Here is a 15,851-nt window from a genome sequence, read left to right on the forward strand (position 1 = left end):
TGAATAATGGTATTACCCACATTTTTATAAAGGAGAAATTGAGGCTCACAGGATAGCTTCATTTCATAATTAACACAACCTGTAAGTAATTGAGTTGGAGATTAAACCCAATAGTCTCTGACCTCAAAGCCTCTATTTTTTTCCAATATATCACATTACCATTCTAGAAATTGCCTGAATGCTATATGAGCTTATGTCCGATTTATGGAAGTAGCTCAATCTGGCTTTTTTCTAGCACACTGAAGAGTGTCTGATACACAGCAGACATTCAGAAAACATTTGTTGACTGAATCAGTGAATGAATAAATGATTCCTGAAAGCAGAAAAAAGAAATAGGAAAATGAGCTTCTGTTGTTATGAAGGAAATGAAAGGAGGCAGACACCAGAAGATGAGAACAATGCTTAGCTCTATTTTGACCTTGGAAAGAAAGTACGACTGTTTGAATTTAGCTGAAGACATGAATTCAGAATGAGTATTGCCAAGAAGAATAGTTTGGGCTCAGATGATCTGTAAGATAGAAAAAGCAAACAAACAAAAAACAGGAGTCAAGTTTAAAACAGAGACTAATCTGTTGATTTTCTTTTGTTCTAGGGAAATTCAAAGGTGTGGTCATAGGTTCTGAGGCCTTAGGGGATCATCACAGACCACATTCCTACTACAAGATTAACCCTCAAAGAAACATGAATTGCAAGGGCTTCTTCAGACCTTAGCCTGCCTCCAAACTCCTATCTGATATATGTTGAGGCCTTACCACTTGGGCAGAGCTGAATCTCCCAGTGTGCAACCTGATACATCAAATGCTTTACTGGAAACTCAAGCATTCAACATTAAGACTTGCTTTACTCAAAGAGATAACAGGAAGGTAGCAGGAGGTGATGCTATGTTAAAGACTGTTTGTTGATTGTAATGGAAAATCCATTTGGCAACTCTACTGATTACAATGTTTGACATAGCAAGTAGCAGAAAATCCAACTAAAACAACCTTTGACGATAAAAGGAATGTTAGCTAACATAGTTGAAAAGTTGAGTCATGTGGTGAAACTTGATCATGAAACTTGAAGAAGGATGTCAAGAATTCCATTTTGTTGGTTTTCCTACTCTATCTTCCACAGTATTGGCTTCTATGCAGAAATTAGTTACCTATTCACCAAAGTTTTCAGCCCCTTCTCCTTTAGACACAACTACCCTGTATGTATTCCCTACCCTCCTTACAGTTAGGTCTGGCCATGTGACTGAGTTCTGGCTAAGAAGAGGTGGGCAAAACTGACATGTCTACTTCTATGCACAGCCCATGCATGATTCTCCATGCTTTCTCCTCCCACAAGCTAATGGAGAAAAGCTTCAAAATCTTAGGAGCCATCTGTGGAAGATGGAAAGCCTGGGTTGGTGCAATCTGAAGGAAAGATACCTGCTAATGAAGAATACTCATTTTGGACTTCATGGGAAAGGGAAATAAATTCTAATGTTCAAGCCATTGTATTACTTTATTGATTTACTCTAAAATATTGATACCAGAAGCAGAAGGAGGCCCCAAGGATTACCTAAACTTTATAAAGTTGGTTTAGCTGTTTAGTTTTAGTTAAGTTAGTTGTTGATAGAACACACTTGAAAACTGGTGATCCATATTATGTGATAAAAAACATTTGATGAAACAAATGCTTCAGTAATTTGAAAGGTATGTTATGAGCCTATAGCACTCAGAGAAGTGGTTGAAAAGATCCTTAATCTTAGTATGTGTTGCAACTGTTTGTTGCTTTTCACAAGTTACTGCAAGAAAGAGATCAGCTTAAATACTTATTTCTCAATTAGAAATCAAAGGTAATTTATTGATTCCAGAATTTAGGGCCCCAAAAGACTGAAAAAGATACTTATTATAGACCTCAAATAGCAAAAAGTAAGATTGAAAGCAGCTTAACACAACAGTAGCCTAGTAATGGGTGACATTCCTACAGATTCCTTCAGATGGTTTCCAGGCTTTGTTAAGTTGAGAATAAGAGATACGTAGATGAGAAAGCACAAAACTGAATCAGGCTTTAGACTGGTGTCTAGAAAAGAATGTTGGTGTATCTACAGTCAGATGAAACTGACTGGATGCAAGTAGATCTACTTATTTTTGAGGAAATTGAATTGCTGAAGAGGCCATGAACCGATACTAAAAATGTCTTGAACACTCATGTCTCAAACATATACAGGCCCCCAAGTCTCATGAACAGAAGTATGAAAGTTGTGCAACCTTGAAGAAAGGACTTTTCCCCCAAACGAACTTGCTGAAAGATAGTGGAGGATAATTAATAGGAAGGTAACCCCCAGGAGAGGAGTCAGGACATGCGAAAAACAAAAGATGAAATGTTTTCAGAAAGTAGAATAAACATCAAATCAAGGAATCTCCTCCATTTGTTAGCAAAGAGGGACTGCACAATGCCTGCCTGACAGAATGTACTTCATTGGCAAGGACCACACACACTACAGTAGAATCCCACTCTTTTCTTTGTCAGAATGGAAGTTTTAATTGCAATTATCCTATCCCTGCTCCAATACCTTCTACTGGGTGGCATGGGAGAGCAAAAATATTTTTTTTTACTTTATATGCTGCAAAATTATTAGAGGTGGAATTCAGATTTCATAGTGAGAAAAAGCGTCACCTGAAGATCATAAATACCTGGATGGCTGTGTCTCTCGACATGGAATAAATGTCTTTTTTTAATGTGAGAGGAAGAGTAAATGGGTATTTGGTGCCCATAAATGTACAACGTGGTAGAAGTTGGTGAGCCATTCACCAAAATCATTTCCTGTTTTTCCCTGAGATTACAGCTTGACTATTATTTTCCACTGGGCTTTCAGTCAGATATAACCATGTGACCTACAAACATAGGGTAATGTTACAGATGTGAGCAACAACTTCCAGAGTTGACTCATAAAATTACCTACACATAATCCTTCATATTCTTTCTCTTTCCACAGCTTGATGGAAAAAAGCACAGAGATTTTGCAAGCTATATGTCGAAAATGGAAGAGCCACCAGATGTAAGGAGCTCAGGCACTTCAACTTCTGACTGGAATGGAGTAAAGGGATCAGATTTACTCTCCTTCCTGAAACTATCAATACACGACAAAATACTTAAAACAATGGTTTATAAGGCATATAAAAACCATATGTGTGTATGTGTGTGTGTATAATCATTATGTTGTACACCTTAAACTAACATAGTGTTACATGTCAATTGTATCTCAGTAAAACTGGAGAAAGGGATAATAAAAAGATCAGAGCTTCTAGGTGAAAACTACACTAGATGACATTAAAAAAATAAGTTTATTTTGAGAGAGAGAGTGAGGAGGGGATGGGCAGAAAGAGAGGAAGAGAGAGAATCCCAAGCAGCTCCACGCTGTCAGCACAGAGCCCAACATGGGCCTCAATCTCACGAACTGTGAGATCATGAGCTGAGCTGAAATCAAGAGTAAGATGTTTAACCAGCTGAACCACCTAGGTACCCCCACACTAGATGATATTAACAACCAATTTCAGGAGAATGTATTAGTGAATTTGAGTCCATAGCAACAGAAACTAACCTAAATAAAAACAGAGAGAAAAAAATTGAAATAAATAGGAATGTAAAATACAGCAAATGCTGTGGAAAATAATTTAGCAGTTTCTTAAAACTTTAAACATACACCACCCACACGATCCAACTGCTCCTAGATCTTTACCCATGAGAAATGAAAGCATATGTCCATCAAAGACCTATATGTGGATGTACATACCAGCTTTATTTGTAATAGCTCAAAACAGGGAACAACCCAAATGTCCATCAACCACTGAATAGGTAAACTGTGGCATATATCCCTACAATGGTATATTACTCAGCAATAAGAAGGAATTAAATATGGATACATGCAATAACATGTGTGTGCCATATATATATGCCATAGATTATATATATATATATATATATATATATATATAATCACTATATACATATATAACATATATATACATACACATATGTATATATATTACATATACATATACATATACATATACATATACATATACATATACATATATATTACGTATATATGTATATAAATTCTAGAAAATACAAACTAATGCATAGTAACCAAAAGCAGAATAGTGGTTGCCTAGGGAAAGGAGGAGAGAATGAGAATGGCTTGACAGGAAGAATTACAAAAGAGCACAAGGAATCTTTTAGGGGTGATGAATATGTTAATTTTCTTGATGTGGTGATACTTTTACAAGTATATACATATATCAAACTTATCTACTTCTGAGGAACCTGGGTGACAGTAGGTTAAGTGTCTCAACTCTTGATTTCGGCTCAGCTCATGATCTCACGGACATGAGATCGAGCCCCAAATTAGGCTCTGTGCAGGATGTGAAGCCTGCTTAAGATTCTCTCTCTCTCCCTCCCTCTCCCTCTCTCTCTTTCTCTCTCTCTCTTCTCTGTGTCTCTCCCCTACTCATGCTCTCTCTTGCCCTTTCTCTCTCCAAACAAAACAAGACAAAACAAAACAAAAAAAAACAAAACAAAAGAACTTAAATAATTGTATACTTCAAATGCAGTTTATGGTGATGTATATTAAATGATGTAAATAATGTAAATTTTTAAAAATGTTAAGGATCCTAATCCGTGAAAATATGGAAAGCAATTAAAACACTTAGTCTTTATGTAAGTTATAAACAAACCTGCATTGTATTGTATTTGAGCCATTTCTGCCTGTTTGTATGTTATATCCTAACCAATATTGCCTCTAATTAGTGTTTGTCCCAAGACCTCATAGTCGCATGATATTAACTTGGAGTCAATAAGACTATATGCTTTCTTATCCATGTCTGATGAGACAGAGTATCTTTTTTTTAGTAGCTTCCATTGAAGAAAGAAATTATATTTCTGAGAGCCTCCATTGTATTTTATGAGTTTAAATTGATTCATGCTGTGCTACTCTTCATCTCAGGGTTTTGAGTTTGAGCCCCATGTTAGGTATAGAGATTACTTAAAATAAAATAAAATCTTTAAAAAAATTGATTTATGCTACAAGATCTAAGTGAATGATGGTCAACACCATCATAGACAATTGTGTAGATTATGCCTTGAACAGGGACACCCAATCAAAGGAAATAAAAATGAGAACTCAAACCCAGCATATTCCCTGCTTACCAAATTATGCAATCTGATGGTGGGCTACATTCACCTGGAGAAAGGGGCACCTTCTTCTAATTGCCCAGAGCTGACACACAACCTTGTGTAGACTCTGATGTTGGTGGTCAGGCAGATAGACTCTAATAGGAGAAGGGAAGGGAACTGAATGCTAGCTAGGGGCAAAGTGAACCAGAAAAATGGAGTTATAATTGTTGGGATGGCTATCATTCATTTATTACATTTCTATATATCTTTTCCAACACCCTAGATGAAAGCAATCCCACTTAATTGAAATCTTACACAATTTTATCTTATAAAAAATCTTACATTGATTACAACTTTCTACATTGAATTATAATTAATTACATGCATGTAACAAATTAGGAATACAACCACAGAGAGAGCCAAGGTTGAAGGACTGTGAATCAAAACTCCTGTGGGACTGAATGAAGACAGCATTTTTTGGCCAACACAGGAAAAGCTGGTATAATTAGAAAGAGTTCCAGCAATATTTATATTTTGAGTGGAAAGTACTTAGGTGGCAAATGCTACTATGCCACCTCCTTTTCTCTCAAAACAAGAAATGAAATGAATTCTTGAGCATGCGGTGTGTTATATCCCACAATGACCAATAGTGAGAAAATGTTTTGATGGGTGCAGTGCCCCAGGAGGTTTCCTAGACACTTTTGAGATGCAGCAGAGAAGTCCTGTTAAATCCAGGAGCTCAAACGTAGGCGTAAATGAATCATCTAGAGAACCAAATTAAAAATCAATGCTGCCACTCACTCCTGTGCCCTGGTTTGTGTTTTTGTTTCTATCAGTTTGGTGTTATGTGATGGCTCAAAGCTATAATAGCATTATGTTAGTAGGTCTTGTTGAACTCAAGCTCAGCTGGTAGAAGAACAGTTAGTTCAGGATGCAAGCAAACATGCTGGGAAGCTCATGTGTTTGCACCTACCAGCTTTTATGAGTTCACTGGCAGTATGTATGTTAGTACATAAAAAGTGAAGGAATTTTTATTATATTGTCTTTTAAATTTTTTAGTATTGCATTTTATAATGTACCATGAATCAAATTGGCCTACTAAAATGTTTTGGTAGTTACAAAAATATTTCTATTAAAAATGAAATTAAGGGAAGCCTGGTTGGCTCAGTCATTTGAGCATCTGAGTCTTGAGTTCAGCTCAGGTCATGATCTCAGGGTCATGAGATTGAGCTCTGCATCAGGCTCTGTGCTGAGCATGGAGCCTGTGTAAGATTCCACCCTCCCCCCAATCTCTGTCTGCCCCTCCCCTGCTCACACATAAGCGTGTGCTCTTTCTAAAAATTAATTAATTAATTAATTAATTAAAATGAGAGTGATAGTGAAAAATAACCAAAGAATAGTCTGGGCAGTTCAAAAGAACAACCAAGTACACAAAACATAAAACATAAAACAAGCAAATGCAAGTTTGTACTATTAAATTCAAAACTGGCATTTAAATTTCAATCACATCCTTTATCACATTTAATTATTATTCTAATTCTACCTAAATAAGTTCTAGATTTATGTATCTAGTCTCTAAACGTATTTTGATATTTTAGTTCTAAAAGCACTAGCATATCAGTGTTTTTATCCAGATTTATCCTTACACATATTTTAGCAATGTCATAAATAAATGTAAGTTAAACCAGTACTAGGAATCCATAAAAATGTTTTCATTTTAAGGGAAGTCTACATTTTACTCAAGTTTGAGACAAAATCTTATATAAAACTTTTCCTTAATTAAATGTGTAGAGGGCATGCTCTACATATCTGAGATTCTCAAGCTTGATAGGAAAAGTACTGGAAGAAATGGGATCAAGAAGAAAGAGGCAGAAGAGGGTTATGGGATGGAAATATACTACCTAGAAATTTCTCACACCTCAGACAATTTTTAAAAACCTTCCATGAATGAAGATATTATGCCTCTTGCTCCATCTTAGACATTAAGTGCCTTAAGGAAGTTTTCATACCTGATTCATCATTATCTTATACTCTATCTTATTTAGTATGTGTATTTAAATAAGCGCATCCCAAAATCTGTCAAAATTAAGGAAGTGGAAAGTTAGTCCATGATCACACATATTCCAATTCAACAAAACTTACTGATTATGTACTAAGAACAGTTATCAGGTTAGGTGCTATGGATATACAAATGAAAATGATATAATACAACTCCATGAATAATCACTGAGAGATAGACATAGAAACTATAAAACAGTATGGTAAAAATAAGACATATATATGTTGGGGCGCATTAGTGGCTCAGTTGGTTGAGCGTCTGTCTCTTGATTTTGGCTCAGGTCATGATCTGAGAGTCGAGGGATAGAGCGCCATATTGGGCCCCACCCTGAGTGTGGAATCTGCTTAAGACTCTGTCTCTCTCTCTCTCTTCCTCTGCCCCTCCCCTATTATATATATATATATATATATATATATATATATATATATATATGTATATATATATATATATATACACATGTGTGTGTATATATATATTCAGAAATATGTATATTCAGAAATTGTTCAGAGGATAGAATAATTCATTTCAGAATGGTAGCATTAGAGGGAGAAGGGTCAGGGAAACATGTACAGAGGAGATGGTTGGATTTAGTTTTTAAAAGCTGAAAGGACTTTCTTAAATGGTATGGAGTATGAAGATCATTCTAGGCATAGGGAGAGTGCATGCCCTAGGAAAACAAGGGCCAGATTTTTTAAAAAATCTAACTATATGGAGTGGTGAATTCTATGACAGAATAAACTACTTAGAAAAGTAATACATTATGTTTACTTAGACTAAGTAGCATATTTGAATTCACCTAGTTGAATGTACTACATTTATTTAACTAAACTTATTTCTTCCTTAAACTAAAGAAGAGAATATTATATTTTAAAATGTTTGCATATAAACTACAGACATTACGATTTTACACTTCATCTGGTGTATTAGGGTTCTCCAGAGAACCAGTAGGAGACAGACAGATGGATGATAGATAGATAGATAGATAGATAGATAGATACATGGATACATGCATAGATAGATACATAGATAGATATTATAGGAATTGGCCCATTGATTATGGAGGCTAAGAAGTCCCACAGTCTGCTGTCTGCAAGCTGCCAACCCAGTAGAGCAAGTTGTATAATTCAGTATGAGTCTGAAGGCCTGAGAATAAGGGAAGCTAATGGTGTAAAACACACCATTAGTAAATGGAGCCAAACTAACTTTCCAATCATCAAATCAGTGATTAAGTGCCCTTGAAGTTACTCAGCAAAGCTTTCAACTGACTGCATTGAAACTGAGATGAATATATTTTAATAGAAATCTAGTAAGAAAAATTATTCTTACTAAAAAGTAATACTTGGGAAATACTAGATTTACTTAATCACGACAATCAGTGATACTTTTAGCTCTAAAAACTGGAACTATGAGCCTGAAAATTTGCAACATCTTGCCAAATGTAAGGACTTGCAAGTGATAATCAAAGGAGATCATGGCTGAAAAACTGAAGCGTTTCTCATTCAGCTTCTTCCATGAGCCAACCTGAGTCCCTTGCCCTCACTGGGGCTGTCTTCCCACCCTTTTGTGGTTTGAGTATCACCCTCATGACTTCCCCACAGGAAGACCCACTCTGTTTTTCTTCATTCTAGTTGTCACCTACTACTGACTCCTCTCTCTACCCAACATTACTGCCCCACTTGCGCTATCTCCCTCATAAACTTTCAGCACTAATTCTATTCATTGTGTCTTTATTCTTGTTCCCATCAGCTACCTCCCGAAGTTCCAGACTCCCAGATCATTCGCTGTCTTCTAGACTCTCAACTGCTCTGTAGCTCTGTATCCCCTACTGTGATACTGCTTCTTATTGAGGACTCAGCATTTGAAATCTTTCCAGGATATCCTCAGGAACTGGTCTCCATTATGTCATCCCCAAAGTCCTCTACTTTGTAACAGTGTCTCTCCACCTTCTGGAAACTGACTTTTGAGAAAGATCCTGCCTTCCCCATGGCTGTCTAACATACCACCATAATTGTAAGATATTAATACATGGTTAGTAGTTGAGAGAAAAGATCATTTTACAGGGAGACTTCCAGGATGGTTTGCTTCAATGTCCAGGTAAATGAGCTTTGTGATCATGTAATTTTCATGGGAGACACTATTTAACTTTCTTTTGTATTTTATCCTGTAACTGTAACAGGACAGACTGCAGAGAATCTTTGAATTATCTCATTTCTCATTTCTCTGTGATTAAGAAAGTCGTCTTTGGTATCGTCCAAAGAGTCTACCTAGGTTTGTGGTTACTTCCAGAGGTTTGAATGCTGGCCCTTTGATCTCCTACCTGTGTGACTCTGTGTAAGATTCCTAACCCTTTGCAGCCTGAATTGTCTTATTTTTATAATGTAGAAGATATCTTTGAGAGTCTGAAAATTCAATGAGATAATTTACATGAAAATAGCTCAATAAAAAATATATGCTCAAAAAGACATTTGCTCTCCTCTTTTGGACTTAAATGTCTGAGACGTTTTTGTTTAGGAGAAGAGTGTCTATAACTTTACTTTGGGCATAATATCTCTATAGCTCTTACAAAAATAAATAGTATAAAGGGAAGTCATCCTACTTTCAGATTGTTCTTTACCTCCACCTTATAATAAAAGACCTTTCAGATCTGTATATTCTTTTTCATTTTCCCAAAGCCTTTTCATATATTTTATATTATTTTCACAACTCTGCAACTATTAATTCATGTGTCCAGACAGAGACTGAATTTCAAAGAAATCCTTTTACATTGCTCCTCAAGGAAAATAATTTATTTCAGGGGTGACTGGGTGGCTCAGTCTGTTTAGCCTCTGACTCTCGATTTTGGCTCAGTTCATGATCTAGCTATTGTGAGATCGAGCCCTGAGATTCTCTCCCTATGCTCCCACACCCCATGCACATACTCTCTCTCAAAACAAAAACAAAAACAAAATACAAACAAAAAACAGTGAAGAAAATAATCTATTTTGATAAACTGTGCTTGGTGATTATATCTCTATACACAGGAAATTCCCAAATTCAAGAGATGATTCATAAAATTAGGGAAGATTTAATATAATGAAAGATAGTTTAACTTTCAAAAATTACTAGAGCAAAGGATCTCTACTTTCAAATGTAGTAGGCTGGGTCACACCTAGATTCCACTGGATTTTTTTTTCAATATATGAAATTTATTGTCAAATTGGTTTCCATACAATGACTTCCACTGGATTTAAAAAATTAAGCCTAGAAAAAGTCAGATAAATTATATAAATCCTAATTTTGAAGACATCAAGATGCTGTGGGAACAAGGATTAGATTGAAATTTCAGAGAAGCTTGCGTCCTGGGTAAGTGAACTGATGATCTCCAGTCATTGTTCCCCACTAAGGCTATGGCCCATTCTTACCCCAAGCAGAGGATTGGGAGTGGCCCAGGCCTAGGACCTTTGCTGGAGAAAGAGAAATAGCAAGCTGTTACCAGCCACACATGGCTGGGATAAAACAAACTGGAAATTTGAGGGACCCTAAAGGCTATAATGATTCTGCTCCCAATTTCTAGGGTGTGTGTGTGTGTGTGTGTGTGTGAGCACATGGGCAGGTGTGGGTGGTTTCCACATGACCACCAATTCTCCAGCACTGGCTGGGTGTCCTACAATTTAACTCAATTCTGACACTATCTACTAGGAGACAGCAGCAGATTCTGCAGGGTAAAGTTTTGATTGTATGAGACTCCCCACCCTATGTCAGATGTCAGTTGAAAGCCCCAGTTGTCATGTATGCCTCTGACCAACTGGCTATATAAAGACTAGAGGTTTCCACCATTACCTCCTTGGGTTCAATTCACTGCTAGAATGGCTCACAGAACTCTTGAGAAACATTTTACCTACCAGATCATTGGTCTATTATAAAAGGATGTAACTCAAGAAGAGCTAGATAGAATAGATGCACAGGACAAGGTCTGGAGAAAAGGCACAGAGCTTCCATGCCTTCTCCAAGCACACCACTCCCCACATCTCCACATGTTTGCCAACAGAAGCTCTCCTAACCCAGTCCTTTGGGTTTTCACAGAGGCTTCATTACACAGGGATGATTAAACCATTGGCCATTTGTGACTGAATTCATTCTCCAGCCCCTTTCCTCTCAGGTGGAGGTTGGGTGGGACTGAAAATTTCAATCCTCAAATCACAAGGTTGGCTTCATAGGCAAGTAGCCCCTCCCTCCTGCTTCTTACCTTTAGGTGCTTTCTAAGTCACTTGATTAACATAACAAAAGACACCTTGATCTCTGTCAGCAGTTAGGAAATTCCAGGGATTCTAGGAGCTCTGTGCCAAAAACTGAGACAAAGACCAACTATATATCTCTTACTAAATTCCAATATCACAAAAGCCCTCATAAAATAGTTCCTAAATTCTGGGGCTACACAAAGGCTGGGAGTTATGCAAAAAATTCTAAAGGGAAAGTCAAAATTCCCTTAGTTTTGGGATGATGAGAATAGAAAGACCAGTGCAAGGAGGTCAGCATCAAGCATAGGGCCAACCGCTCCCTAGAGACATTTACCAGATTTTGAAGTAGTATGAGGCAGGAGGCCCAAGAACTATGTGGAAACCTCTGAAAAACATAGTTGGATCTCCCCCAGTTTTTCAGTACCAAAGAGACTAAGACTTGCCAATCCCTCAGTCTAAACCCCAGGATTTAGGATTGTTTCGTGTTCTGGTTAAAGTGTCTTCTTTATTATTTTGTATTGACACTCTTTCTCTACAGTAATATTCCACATTCTAAAGTCTACTTTGTCTCACATTACTATAGTCACATAAGTGCTTTTGATTAGTTTTAGGTACAAATGTACACATCTCCTTCTCCCATGGCAGTTTCTCTCATAATTTGATAGTATGATAGGGTACCTTCAGCTTAATAAGTGATCAAAAAGGCTTCACATTACATGCTGAATATCCAGCATGGATATGTGTGAATGCCATGCCATGAAAGGCATGAAATAGGATGTGACTTTCATGTCCCTTCCTATATGCTCTCATGTCCCATACGCTCTCAACATCCACTTTGCAGAGACACATACAAGCAATGAGCTTCCCACACTCACAACAATCTCTTGAGCACACTCAAGATGATGTCCAGAAATTCTCAGTGCATTAGGTTCTAATTCTTTCTGTTTCTTTCCCAGTTCGAAAGCAAACGAGTATGACATGACACTTAGCCAATCCATTCTAATTTAATTTTTAAGTAAATCATTCCTTGGAAATTTTACTTACTATTAACCTAAAAGTATGTTAAATTGGTAATTTTCTCAGTATTGGTTGAGGGCAACCCTGTAGCTGAAACAAAACAATATATGCCAATACCCAATCCCTCAAAATTCCACAAGGATGCTATACAGATTTTGCAAAGAACATGACTAAAAAGCCACCTCCCGAGTTGAGGTTAAAGGAAACAGAAGTTTTGAAGGAAAGTAATTGAGGATGTGATGATATTTTCTCCCCATGACTTGTTCCCAGACAAAAGGTGTGTTTCTCCTTGTTTCCATCCTACTGAGAAGGGTTGTAAGAAGACCACTTAGACAACTTGATATACACCCCTTGGAGTTTGGGAACTAATATCTGAGAAATATTAAATGAATCTGTAACTACTGTCCCAGTGCCACAGTGAAAAGTGGTATCCACATCATGAAGCAACTTCACTTTCACTGATATGGGAGAAGATGTGTGTTTGTCAAAGAACCAACAAGGAACTGCATAGGAGGGAGTCAGCCTGGAGAGGGCCTTAAAATAGACTCTGTCCAAGAGTCAGCCTCACTACAAATGTGTTTCTTAGATTCATAAAGAAAAGGGTAGAAGTCATGAGTGGATAGCCAAGAGGAAGACATTTCCAACATCAAGGGTGTAAAAATACGATGTTTCCAACTGAGAAATCTCCAAGGAAGCCACAAATGTGCCTCATGACAGGGGAAAAAGAAAATCACTGACCATTCACCATGCCCAGAGGCCACTAGCTCCAGATCAAAAGCATACAATTGAAACATGGCATCTCCTGAATCTGACCTCTGTGTTGTTTCCCTACACCAATGCTAGAGAATTCAAGGATCTCATCTAGTGAAAAGAAGTTTCCTACCCCAAAACTGGCTTTCCAACATGATGTTCATACAAATTGATGAAAAGGAAAGCTTTAGTTTCACAGGAATTTCATTTTTTTTTTTTTTCATACTGGACATTTCAATTACAACTGAGTTTTTTCTTAGAACTAAAGTTATGTTTAATTATCTGGGAATGACTGAAATTGTCTTAGTACCGGATCTATTTTTCAGGTGTAGCTGGGAAAGAACAGCTTCACAGTAGTTCTAGGATTTGGTATTGGTTATGGGGAGACAGTTGTATCTATCAGCCTCCTGTCATAGACTAGCCAGATGCAGATTGATTCCATTTCCTCTTCCAGGAAACACAGGAAAAGTAATTATCCAGCTTTCGTTGTATTTGGGTTGGTGTCATGTGACTAGAGTCTGAGCTATAAAAAATGACTGAAGATGTACCACTATATAGGCTTGGCTACTAACCACCCCAGTGATTCTTATCTAATTTTCTCTGACCTTATGCCTAGAAGTGAGGGGTCTGGGACCATGGATGATGGAAAACATGTTACATGATGGGAAATCAATACCCCCGAGTCACTGTTTGGAAGCCAGCACTACTCCCAAATCCCCTGAAAAGCACCTGACACTATGCAGACTGTAACACAAGCAATACATAAACCTTTTGAAAGAGCGGACCTACGCCGGCCGACTCCATCTTGTTCTGTGTCCTCCACCTTGAGTGACTATGTCCCCGACATGGCCCCCTTCCGGGAAAATTGCAGAAACCTCAGACCACGCCTCCTCTCCTTGAGTAACCTCACCCGTTCAAACTTCCCGATCAAAACACGCCTGGCAACCTGCCTAACAGGACTCGGACCCTTCCCTAGCCAATCTGCCCAGGCCACAGCCATTACCTCACCAACTGCCCCTAGACCCATATAAAACCTTTGTGCTTTTGAAACTCACTCTCTCTCTCAGGTATCTCACCGCTGCGTCTGTGCAGGTAGGAGATTGAGCTTGAGCTAGCTCGAATAAAGGCTCTTTTGCTTTTGCATTGGACTCGGCTCCCTGGTGGTCTTTGGGGATCACGAATTCTGGGCATAACACTTTATTGTTTAATCCAGTGTGATTTGTTTTCCTCAGCAGCTAGTGTTAATTATCCTGATGAATACACAGCCCAACTCTCTTTCTGACAATATTAGGAATTATATGTATCATACCCAAAACTGACTGTGATTAACCAGTGAGTGGTAACCTAAATAGAGAATTATTTCCTTGGAGAACCAAGTATCCAAAGGTCTCCCCCCTAAAGCCATATGAGAACACAGAATCACAGAAATCTGTCCTTCAGTGGACAGGGTACAAGGACTACATCACAAGGCTGTGGAGTGAAGAGTAGGGTCTGTCTATTTGAGGTCCACTGGAATGGTTAAGATGAGCTGATAATTTAAACCCTATCCAAACCTAAAACAAGGGCAACTCCTGGTTTCTTAGCAGGAAGAAATTATGACTTCTGGTTGGATTAGTCAGAGAAAAATTGGGTTAAGCACAAATGTGAGCTTGGCCTAGAGAGGTAGGTAGGATACAATCAGACAGAAACGAATGGAAAGGGTGTTTGTGGAGGAAAGTACAGCACAAAAAAGGGTGCAGATGCAGAGATAGGTGTGTTGCTAGGGCAGAAAACAGACCAATCATTCAACATCATGGATTCCTTTTTTTTTTTTTTTAACGTTTATTTATTTTTGAAAGAGAGAGAGAGAAGCGTGAGCAGGGGAGGGGCAGAGAGAGAGGGAGATACAGAATCTGAACTGGCTCTGAGCTGGCTCTGAGCTGTCAGCATGGAGCCCGACATAGGGCTCGAACTCCTGAGCTGAGAGATCGTGACCTGAGCCAAAGTCGGAACACTTACCCGACTGAGCCACCCAGGTGCCCCTTACATCATGGATTCCTGTACTGGACCATGAACATTAAGACTGACAAGATGTTATATGCTAACTAATTTGGATGTAAATTTAAAAAAATTAAATTAAAAAAAAAAAGACTGACAAGATGAAAAGGGATATGGGAGAATTTTAAATAAAGGGTTGCTAATAGCATAACTACTACATGATTCCAGGGATAATATATTGAAAGCTTACCCTGTGCCAGTTACTGTACTTCATGCTTTATATTTCATTTAATTCTTATAATCCAGTGAGGTATGTATTTTATAGTCTCATTTTATAAACAAGAACATAGAAGCATGGGAAAGAACTTGACCTCAGGTTATAAACTCATTAAGTGTAACATCAGAATTCAGACTCAAGGAGTCTGACAGTAGTAAATGCTCTTAACCATTATATTGTGTTAATAAGAGGATGAAAGTTGGGGGCAGTGAGAAGAAGTGGAAAGAGCTTTAACTTTGAGATCTTAACAAACTTGGCTTGAATCCTCTCTCTGTCATATGAAGTCTGGGGCACATAACTTTCTGAGTCTAAATATCTTTTTTTTTCTTTTTTCTTCATTCCTTTCTTTCCTTCATTCCTTTTCTTTCTTTCTTTCTTTCTTTCTTTCTTTCTTTCTTTCTTTCTTTCTTTC

The sequence above is a fragment of the Panthera uncia genome, chromosome D1 (genome assembly GCF_023721935.1).
Source record: "Panthera uncia isolate 11264 chromosome D1, Puncia_PCG_1.0, whole genome shotgun sequence".
Lineage (NCBI taxonomy): Eukaryota > Metazoa > Chordata > Mammalia > Carnivora > Felidae > Panthera > Panthera uncia.